Genomic DNA, 11846 nt, shown 5'->3' on the forward strand with positions numbered 1-11846 from the left:
TAGTAATCTGTGGGAAGCATCTTCATGACATGCTGAGCTTATTTGCAGCTCTTTCAGCCATTACTGGAGAGTCTGATTTAGAATGCTGGGGGGGGGGCAACATGTCTATATATTAGTAAGACCTTTCATTAAATCTTTACTTTTAAAAATAATTGGTTCTTTTAATCTATAATGGAACATGGACTTACAGGCTGCCTGTGATTAAAATTAAACCTTATTTGTCTTTTAATATGGTGCTATGTTCTTCTGTAATTGACTAGGGATCGATGCCAGCTCTGTGATGGACAGTAAGCTTATCCAACATGACAGAGATAGATTTCAGGGAAGACAGACTTTGCTGTTTCTGTGTACAAGGGGGATGAGTAGGGCATATCAGCAACATTTAATTATTTTGTAGGTAATTATTCATTTGAGGGACCCAAGTTTCCGAGCAATATCAGAACAGAAGAAAGACCAATACAATTACTGTTTGTCTAAATGCACTGTTTGCACGGCTTAGTGGGAAACCATAATTAGTTTTTCATTACATTTGCATAAAGTAATGTTTTATTTAAAGAGGAAGTTAAGTTTATGCTTAAATCAATGGGAAAAATGTATTTTATATTTGCACAATAACACTGACTGGGGGGAGACAACAAAAAAATCTGTCTGATTTATTGTGCGGTATTTGGTTGGTTGGTTTTTTTTTTTTTATTGATAAATATGTTTTTCCAGGAAAAAAAAAAGATCAGTTTAAAGGAGTCAGTGGTCGAAAACTAGACAGCATTGGGAATGAGCTCAACCAAATACCGGGTTTCATAACGTGAATATGTTCTGACTTCACTAGACTTACTTGGGAATGTGTTTGTATATATGATTATTGATCAGAAAAACTGGATTTCTTTTGCTGCATTGTCTATGTCCCCTGCACCATAAACAATTGCAATCTCCATGTTGGTTGCTAAGTATAATATTAATGTACCACCACCACCACTGCCAATATTAAGAGAGGGAAAACTCTGCTTTACTGGCAGCGTTTGTGAACTGGAAGGGCTACGTCCAAATAAGTTTTGACTTTTCTTTTAGGATTCCCATCATTTAACTTTACAGAGCAGACAATGTTTAGGCCTTCCATTAATCTTTTCCATAGTAAAATGCAGAAGGATGCATTGGAATACACATGTTGTTAAATGAATGCATTTCAGTCTTGGCTATATCCTATACTTACCAGAATTTGTTTTTCTGTTCAGATATTTCTGAACATATTTGGACCATAAACTATCAGCTCTATCTCAGTGTCTGTCTAATTGCAATATCCATTGAGATAGCATACACATCATTTTCTTGGTTAGTGCAATGTGGCATGTGATTTTTGCACAATTTCTCGTGCTGTTTTATGGATAATCTGAAGACCATTGTTCCCTTAGGAAACGAGAGTGACCAGAATTCTGAACTAATTTTCTCTTATGTTATTTCTCTGTTATAATACTGGTAAGGGCATCAGTAGCAGTACATAGAATAGTATAGTTATTGAATCTGGCTGTCTGGAGTACAATCAGCAAACTATGTACTTCATAATAGTCGGAAATATTCTTATACGTGTTGCCTGGGGATATGGGCAATATACAATTCTTGTGACATAACAAAATGGAATAGAATTTGGTTTTCCATTACAGCATTATCCCAAACAACTTTAGAAAGCAATGAATTAGACAGTCTACTGCAGTCGTTATATATGCAGAAGCATACTGCAAATAATCAGCACTAGTTCATTTTACCGTAGTTCAGCCCCCTACATTATGTTGTTTCAGAAGAAGCAACGCTGGGCAGGACAGCATGTTTTTTTCCTTCATTCTTTTTAAACAATGACAAAGAAGTTTTGGCATCCTCTAGACATGGGCAGAAGGAGCATACATTTAATGTCTGATTCAAAAGATGGCACTTTTAATATTGCAGCAACTTTTTAGCATTTCACTGTGGTGTTGTCACTATGTCTCAGCCTAAGAACTGTTCAGAATCCTTGGGTGGTGTTTGGATATACAAAATTCTGGTTCACAGGGAATAGTGCCACCACAATAAGAATAGTCTCAAGTCTTTAATAAGTAATAACAATCTTAATCAAATCAGAAAGAATAAACTGTATTGTTTTGGAGTTAGTGTCTATACAGAGACAGTACATGAAAGTATGTTACTAACAGAGCCAGAGGAGTTGATTTTTGTATTGACTGAACAGAGATCATTTTGAAAACTAGGTTTCTTCTGCTTGTTTAGTACTATTTTATACAGTATGTTTGAGATTCTCGAAAACATCTCTGGGATTTAGGTGCAGAGCTGTTATGAATTACAATGGGAATTGTGCATCTAAATCCTCATGTGGCTTAGAAATATGGCCCTAATTTTCTGAAGTGTGCGCACACAATTGATCACAGAAAAATGCATGTGTATCTGCACATCTTATTTAGTGAGATAGTGGTCTGCCTGCTTTGCATGAGCTGGGTCTCAATCTGAATACACACAACTGTGCTCCTTTGCTCTGCTTTACTACCTCATTCAGTAGTTACTTTTTTTTAATTACAGTACTTTATCTATATTCTGGATTTCAGAAAATTGTGGTGGCAGAAGGTAAATCTGGTACTATCCTCCTATCTTGGTGTATTCAGTGTAGTTAGCTGTGTCAGTCCCAGGATATTAGAAAGACAAGGCTTGTCTCTACTATCTTAGTGTTTTTCATAACAGTTCCAGTTTTGTCCAATTTTCTGTAATTTGGACAAACAGTGCCCTGGGTAAGTCTGAATTTGGCACCTCTTTGAAAAATTAATTGGAGATATTCATTGTCCAGTGGTAAAAGTCTAAATCTTGAGGTCACCTTGAAGACCACCAGTTCCTTATTTTTTTGTGACTATGTCTAAGCAAAAGAGCACCTTGTTCTAACAAAAGCTATCGTGCATCAATAATTCCAGGGCATGTATCAGTACATTTTCCATATTATTGGAGCTATAGTCAGTTAGCAAAAATGCTGTGGCTGTAGACCCCAGTATTGTTTAATGGTAAACTTTCAGAAGTAGTTTTAGAACTTTTGACACAAATGGAGCTTTCTGATTGTCTGCCAGAGATGTCATCCTCAATTCAATAATCCCTATTTAATGCATAGGTATGATCTTTTCACTTCCTAAAATAATTTCCATTTTATAATAACAATATGACACTCTGGACAGTACATTTCTGGGGGACTATTGAAGTTCTCGAATGGTTGAAGTCACACAGCCTTCAGCCTCCTGTTTCCCAGCACACCTGAAGCTTGCAATAATAACTCAGAAATGCAGTGTCTAGAGTTTCTATCAATTAATATTCAGTGATTCTGGTCATGCATATTAACTCATTCATGCGATTTCCATAACTTCCAAGGGATAAATTACCCATAATTTACACAGATAAATTGTAAGCAGATGTGGATGTTAAACACTTGCAGTGTTGGGCCAAGTTATTGCTGGAAAGGTTCCATGAAGAAATTCTAAATATCTTTCCTGGTCATCTTTCATGTATTTCATGGAACAAGGACAGTATAACATGAAATAATACATGATAAAATGACAAGTCATAGGAAGGAAAAAAAAGAACCATCTCTTTTGGAAATTATAGCTATAATATTTTAAGAAAACTTTGTTCTTGAAAAGCTTATTGTGTCTAAGTGCTTAGTTTCAAAGGTTTGCAAACAGCAGTCATTACATATGGTTTGTGCAATTTTTAAACTCTACATTTCAGATTAATGTGAGGGGAGGTTCCTAAATGCCACCTACATTTGAAAGATGTCATAAGCAGAGAGTGATTGTATAGAGTTCAAATTCTTTTTGCAACCATCAAGTATTATCCAACCAGAGGTGAATGACTTTTGTAAATTCCAGGCTTGAATTCACACATTTTACTTAGTGAGTGACAGTCAGCGTGTTTTTTAAATAATCAGTTATTCAAAGAGTTCATGCACCAGTTTGAAGTAGCCTAGATGAAAGGATTGAGGAATGCCTACATTTTCCTGGGCCTAATTCTCCATTACGGTTTATTAAAACCAGTCAATATGAGTGTGACCTAGGTGTAGAAAGCTACCCAGTCAGAATGGCCAGTCATGGTTCTCTTTCACATTGACCCCTTTCCACACACTAACAGTATAAAGGGGGACATAAAGAGAATGATTCTTAGTTATGCTGTTCTGGGATTTTTTTCTCTTAAAATTGAGGGTGTGAAAGGGTTGTTGGTGTAAATGAGAATTAAGCGTGAGGTTCAAGCCAATGGAAAATTGGGCTTATTACCTTTGTTCATAAAAGGAGACCTGACACTGATCAGTTCAAATGAAAGAATTTTACCAATTGGAAGTTACTTATTAATTTCAATGGGCCTACATGTTCCTAAGACTGGGAAAAGACCGTGGTAAAATAGACCTAATGTAATGAAATTGAAGAAAGCTTTTTTTCCCCATGGATGTGGTATATTTAATTTAGAGTCAGCAAAAAATGTAAGTTCTGATAAGGTCCAAAGGATTCATATTTGTATTCATATGAGTACAGCCTTCAGAGATGGCCCTTGGTCACCACACAGAGCGGACTGACTATGCCACATTGTAAATTTTCACAGAAGAAAGCTGAGATTTTAGTAAGAACAACAAATCTGTGAATTCTTATCTATAAGCTCAGTTGTGTAATGAAAAGGACCAAATGCCACCCTCAGATAGACTATAGAATGTGGGTCTTTAAATTATTAATCAGAGAATTTTTTTTTCTTTAAAGCAAACCAGCTTTTCACTCAGTGGTGGTAGTTTTTTCCCCCTTAAACTTCATTTGTGTTTTCATGGAAAATGGAGGGGGGAAGATCAAAAAGCTTGAGATGAAACCATATATATTTGGCATGAAAATTTATTTTTAAAGTGTTTTGCCACTTTCTTAACAGTTACAGTGCTGTTGGCAGTACTTAGGGCTATTTATTATTTTATTTTATTTTTGTGGCAAGTTTCCAGCACTAGATTACTAGATCACCGAAAGAAATTCTGGTTAATTGCAAAGCAAAATAAAAGAGAGAAAAACTATCATGCAATAGATTTGGTAGCTAAACTATCCTCTTGCCCTTTGAAGTATACCCTGTAGGCCAGAGCTGAGGAATACTGGCAAGTCAGTGCAGGTGCTTCTGCTAATGTGTGTTGTGGTTTTTTTTGTTTGTTTGTTTTATAAACAGAGGATTTCAGTTATTAACTAATAAGGACAGCACAATTGCTACATCTTTTAAAAATTAAAAATACTGGAATATACTCTCCTCTGCCTAACCTGGCTCATATCAGGCCTGTATTTAAACATTCTTTTGAATTGCCCTAACAATGAAAGTTCTGTTGAAATCAGTCCAGGGTATAACACTATCTTGGTCAGGTGCTAAGGTGGTCATTTTTATCTTTTTTTTTTTTTTTTTTAATCCAATCATGATCAAGGTTCAGGGATTTTGAAAGCATTTGTTAACATCTGATGGATTGTCCATTCATCTACCTCTCCCCCCTACAGAAAAATGTTTGAATACGGTTTATTATTGATATTTTAATTTTGAAAATGAAACTAACAAGCAGCCATAAAAATCTGTTTTTCTGGGTGATGTTATTTCATTTAGTTCCTACAAAGAGAGCTTATTGGAAATTTTTGAAAGGATCATCATTTCTCTGGGAGAGGGAAAATATCTTTCATAGGCTTTCTCCGCCCACCTCACATTTTACAATTAGCTCTACTTTCAAGGCAAATCCAGAAACTTAATGCCCTTCACCAAAGAAAGTAAGACTTTTAAATCATTTGTTAGTATTCAATTCATCTTCTAATAATGCATTTCTGTTGCAAGGCCACGTGAGTGGAGATGTGGGGTACCTTCAGTTAGTATACTTTGAGGGATACTTTGTATCTTGCCATACATCACCCAAAACTAACAAGGTTTGTTCATTACATTTTAAAAGGAGTGTCAAAGCTGTCACTCATTTGATTTAAAGATTTTAATCAGTCCTGTTTAGAATGGAAGAATCTGTAAGTCAGAGAAAAGTTTGTGATTTTCCTAAAAATATTGCTAAAAGTTGGGAGGGGATCTTTGCACAGAGCATGACAAAAATATATACTGGAGCCAACATTCAGAGGATGTTGACAACCAAAAGCATGGATGAAGTCATTTGTTCTTGCACAGAAAAATTGTTAATTAGACAGGAAGATACACAATATGTGCCATCTAGTTTCTGCATATATATATCTACTTGTCTCCAGTCATTATAGTTGGTGTACATTTAGTAAATATGTCTCTGGACAACAATGTGCAGTTTTAAAGATAAATGTTTTAAGACAGGAATATAGTAAGTATTGGGAGATCCTCAGAAAAAAATGAAAGGACAAATCAGACAAGCCATTTAATATTAGACTAGATTCTTGACCATAATATGTTCTCTGTGCCATCTAGGTAGCTGAGGCCATCCAGGATTCTTCCATCATAGAGGAATCCCAAGGTAATAGGGAGGCTCTATGCGACCCTGTCACATGTGGCCCAAGCACTGGGATACTAATGATTCCTGCTCCAGAATAGCCCCTTAGAGAAGTTGGCAGCCAGGAGCAAATTAGAGCAACCCCAAAGGTATTTATCTATATTTGTAAGCCAGGATCTGATGGAGCTAATTCCTGCCATCTACTGATGAACTGAGGTAAAAGACCTTGGGAGTGGATCATATTTTCATAGACACATATTAGCAGACTGACTTGCTCAGTCAAAGTACTCAATTTTGGCTGTTTTGGGTTAAAATTCACATTTGACTTGGATGCAGGGGTAATGAAATGTTATCTTTACTGTATGACTAAAGGGCAGCAGAACTGTACTTAGTATGCCCTAATTGAGGGGTGCTCACCCAACTTTGACCTCAGTCATTAAATAGGAGATATCCAAGTGAAAGGTATTCCTACCTGGTAATGTGGACTCATATAAAGGGTCCTAAAAGCCATTTGACCCTCCCCCTTAAGTGTTTAAAGATAGAGCTGACTAGTGTCAACTGAGAGTCTTGGTTTCTCCTCAGTGATTGCTAGTGCTGAAATGACTAAGAAGCGGGCTTAGGGGCTACGCCTTAGACTTGGCAGTGGACAGTGTTGCAGTGAAAGACAACAGAGAGGAGGCAGAAGCAGTGATGTTTCCCACTACGCAGTGAATCAATAGGAGTTGGAATCACTAAGGTCTGGGCTGGTGGAGGACCCTCAGAACACGGCATCACAGCTAAAGGCAGAGGCAGCAGTGGGAGCTACTCAGACAGGAAGTGGCAGCATTGAGCAGTGGCAGAGGCAGCAATGACCAAGTCAAACAGAGGTGACAGTGACAGCAGCAGCAGAGATGGAGGCATCACAGGGCTGCCCTTTCTCTCCCCATGAGTGGGAGCTATACGCACCCAAATATACCCCTGGACTCTGGGACTTGGCCTGACCCTGGATAACAAATTGTGAGTAGCAAGCAGTGGAGGAAAAAGGGATGAGACATTTTAAAAGGGGCATTGTTCTGTCTGACTTCAAAGCATAAAGTGAAAAACTAAGGCAAAGGATTATTGCCCAAGATACTGTTGGTTAGATGTTTTACCTACAGTTTGCATACTTCTGAGTCATTGTTGCAGTGTTCACCAAATTAATGTGTTTTCTTCTCCTCTTACTAAAAGTTTCATTTTGTCATAAATAGGCTCAGTGCTTGTGAGGGGGAAATATGGCCTCTTTGAGGTACCCCCTGGTGATGTTTAGTTTTCCTAAATTTATGAGTGTGTGTGATGACATCCCCTGGGATGCAACCTGGAAACTGTGGAACCACATTAACCTTCCAGCCTGGATTGTCCCTTACAATGCTTTCTAGTAACAAGCAGCAAATCCCTTGGGGAGCTGTTATCACCTAACCCAACAGCATGTGGAGGACCACATCCTGCTAGATTACATGAATGTTTACCTGGGTTTCCTTTCACACTGTGATGCTGATAGCCAACTGCAAACTCATGGCAGGCACTGCACTTACACAGACATCCACAGGCAGGGACACACCCAGCTGAGTTACATAAAGGCTTTCTTTAGTCACTCATGAACCAACAATTAGAAAAAGGCATCAGCCAATTCCCCCCTGCTTTCCAGCCCTGTCTCCTAGACCTCTACCATCTTGCACTAGTCAGAAATCTGGCCATAATAAGTTCATTATTTAGTTCACTCTTCCCTCAGTTTGGAAAGGATATACAAACACCTTTGTTAACTGAGCTGAGATTTTCCAAACACTTTAACCAAAACACACTGTTTTAGGTAAAATATAGAGGGGATTTATTAACTACAGAAAGAGAGATTTTAAGTGATTATAAGTGGTAGGCATAAAAGATCAGAGTTGGTTACTTTAAGAAATAAAAGTACATTTTCTGTGTAACTTCTCCAAACAACAGGATTTACGTCAAGCATTGTCTCACCTTGATAGTACAAACAGATCATGTCTTCAGTACACAGGATGGAACATTTCTTCAGCCTGGGACCCTCTCTGGAGTTCAGAATCCTTTGTTTTCTAGATATGTTTCCAGGTGTTGAGTTGTGGGGGGAGTGATGCCAAGTAATAATGTTACTTCCCCTCTTTTATAGCTTTTCAAGTTTGCTGAAAAGATCTATGCTATGATGTGGGGGTCCACCCCCATTGGTTAAGCACTGTCCATTGTGTGCATACTTTCTCTGTGAGTCCTCATTGCAAACAGTTTCTGAGATAGTGGCTGCTTTCCTTGTCGGGTGTTGTTGAGCCATTAACACTGTTTGGCTACTCCATTGTTCTACCTGAAAGGCTGATTGTGAGTGTTCCCAACCTGAGTGTTCACAAAATGTTTCAGTAACATATACAGAAATATTCAAACACTTCACATACAATGATAGCACATACAATCCAACAGGATATTAATGTTTATCAGATCAAGACTTTTAAAATAATACCTCACAAGGCATACTTTGTTTTAAAAAAAAAGTCATAGTTATGTGACAGTGTTGAATATGGGGTTCCAGGGTGCTATTTTGAGGCACAGAGTGTCACGTGGGCTTAAGCCTTTTCTGTTTTGTATGTTAGGAGGAACCCCTAGGTATTAAACCCTCCCCTTGTAGCTGCTAACATCACCTGGCAGAAGGGTTACATATTTGCTACATTTATAAGTGTATATAGTTATATTGTCACTTGAACAGCACTGAAATGCAGTTGCCTCCAAGGCTATACACAAAGTGACTAATCTATGAAAGCATCAGTGTGTGTGTGTGTGTGTGTGTGTGTGTGTGTGTGTGTGTGTGTGTGTGCACGCATACACAATATATTTTTAAGTGAGTAAGTAAAGAAAGACATTATGAATGTGCCATACTTCAGGCAAGAATTTAGTAGCAAGAGGCTCTGCACTAAAAAGGTTAAAACTACTGACCTGCCTCCAAGCTGTAGTATTTACAGGATTCTAAAAGCTAAATGTATCATGGTTGTGTGTTGAGCAAGGTTGTTTTTCAAGAAATGTTTATTGTGATTAAAAAAGAGTAGAATTAATAAAACAAAGCAACTTGGAAAAAGAAAAAGGGGGAGAAGAAAGAACGTTTAGACACTGCAGAATGTTAGTTCCAAAGTTGGAGTTTTGCCAAGACTTTAGAACCAATGATTTACTCTTAAGAATAAGAAACCCAATTCATAACTTCTTTAATGATTACAACTGGAATACACAGTACTACAGAATTACTGAGCTCTGTAGGGGAAATTAACATGTCACTGTCATGTGGTTTCAGGTATCTCATATATCTACAGAAATTACATCAAGTCAGTAATTTCATCCTATGTCTATTACAAAGAACTGTTCTATAAGAGAAAAATAGGAACAAGGACTTGATTCAATCTTGACAAGTGCCTTTACCAAGGGGAGAACAGTTCATTGATGACCTTAACCAGAGAGGCTTGTAGAATGTGTAACAGCTCTGTCAGTTAAATTTTCAGTCTCCAATATCTGGCTCCTACCTCTCACACACACTATTATTCTTCATTATAAAAATTATATTCATTCTCTGCATCAATTAAATTAACAAAAGAGGAGGTGCCATAATCCTGGGAAGCATGAATCATATGCATTAACCTTCATGCTTTATTGTGGGAGACTCTGATACTAACATATCTGTCTTGATTTACATTAAGGATTGTCTGTGTGTGACATTCTAGGACCTAGACCAAAATTCTAATATCTTTGTTTTATTACAGATATAGTTTACAATGAGCCATAGAACTCAGAACTTCTGCCTCTTTGTTTTCAACAGTTAATGTAACTTGGGCATGCAGAACTATTTGGAAAAAAAATGTAGTTTAACAAAATAATTATTAAACAAAACCATTGAACTTGGCTAGTATGCAGAGTCCACTAAGGACTGGATAAGCATTTTATAACACTCATTAGTAAAGCCATCTGGCCATGTTGCTTACCAGCTTGGTAACTTGATATGACTTTTCATATTCATAAAGGCATATTGATTTCATCCTAGAGAGCACTATCAACATCAGACTGAAGACGAGCTTCCAAGAGGATCAGAGATAATGGATATTTCCATGATGAGGGACACAGTTCATGCTTGTGCAGGGATATTATTAAAAATATTTCAAAAGCCTGTTCGTCTCTCCAAAATCTCTGAACTTAGCACCTGAGTCGTTTTAAATTGGAGCAGTTGTGAGAGGGCCATTGTCCTGCCTAAGACTCTTGGATCTCAGCCTGCCAGTTTTAATGCCCCATTAGAACAGTGCTGGCTTTGCATATTATATAGAAATGTCTAAAATTCTGGTTAAGTGTGGCTTTTGTTAAGGTTAATTTTACAACAGTGAGGGGTAATGTGGTTTCAGATTTATCTGTCAGTGGACTTTCTAAACGGGGTCTCAGTGCTCTTTTTTTGTTAGCTACTTAAAGCATAATTGAGTTTCTAATACACTTTTATTGTAGCTACATCAGGCTAGGGGAGAAGTTAGTTTAGTAAAAGAGGGACATTGTTGCTGGCTCAATAGATTTTCGTAAAGCCTTTATCCTTTAAGAATGAACGATGTATATCTCCACATACAAGTGAAATTGAAAGAGGACCCTTCCTTGAGAAAGTCTTGAATATTGCAACATGATGAGATAGGTCAAGGAGGCCAATATAGATATTTTTCATCCTGTGAAACATGGAATTTTTTGTTTGGTTGGTACTGGGAAGAATAGGAAAGAAAACTAAGGAAAAATTTAAGTGGGGTAAGAAATGCCCCATTTCAGTGTTTTTATTTTTTTTTTTAAAGAAATACATAGTAAAATGAGAATAATTAACCTCTTCAGGGTGAAATCTGAGCACAAAAAGAGGTCAGCAATGAATCCTTCCAAGCTCAATTTTGTAAAATTGGTCTCTTGCTTCTTTTCAGAAGTGACCCATATTGGCCCCAACCAAACTCAGTGCAGTGGATTTCACAGATCAGTGAGCTGGTGTACTGTGGCAAATTCAGTGCTCATAAAAGAAACAATTTTATTTTCAGTCGTACAAACATTCCGTGTGTGTAACACAAGTTTGGGGCTCATACTGAGATTTTTAGGTGCCCCATATTTCTTAAGAGACTATCTAATGGACCATATTGTGTCTTTAAGTCACAGTCCAATGTAACTCAGTTGAGCAGTCACCATCACCTCAACAGGAGCTCTTGGAGATTTAGTCCCCAGCCTGCAACCCAGCAGCAGTCAGTTGGTATGAAGGGGGATAGTTTTGCCTTTGGGAGGATGATTTGAATCTGCTTTGGCACATGGAAGGAGTAGTCATCATGTGTGTAGTGAAGTGTTGTTGTTCCACTTATTTATGTAGACTGAA

The 11846-nt window shown here is 37.5% G+C and overlaps 1 long non-coding RNA gene across 5 annotated transcripts in view; it reads left to right on the top strand.

Annotated features, from left to right (window-relative positions):
- LOC137165530 (uncharacterized) overlaps positions 1-10634 on the top strand; it is a 100877-nt gene extending 90243 nt beyond the window's left edge. For all 5 annotated transcript variants that reach the window (XR_010923410.1, XR_010923411.1, XR_010923408.1 and 2 more), the window contains exon 4: positions 10512-10634. This is a non-coding gene — a long non-coding RNA (uncharacterized lncRNA). The remainder of the gene's footprint in view (positions 1-10511) is intronic.
- The last annotated feature ends 1212 nt before the right edge of the window (positions 10635-11846 follow it).

This window comes from Emydura macquarii, unplaced genomic scaffold (genome assembly GCF_026122565.2).
Source record: "Emydura macquarii macquarii isolate MOO-44397 ecotype Brisbane River unplaced genomic scaffold, CSIRO-AGI_Emac_v2 contig_2768, whole genome shotgun sequence".
Classification (NCBI taxonomy): Eukaryota; Metazoa; Chordata; order Testudines; family Chelidae; genus Emydura; species Emydura macquarii.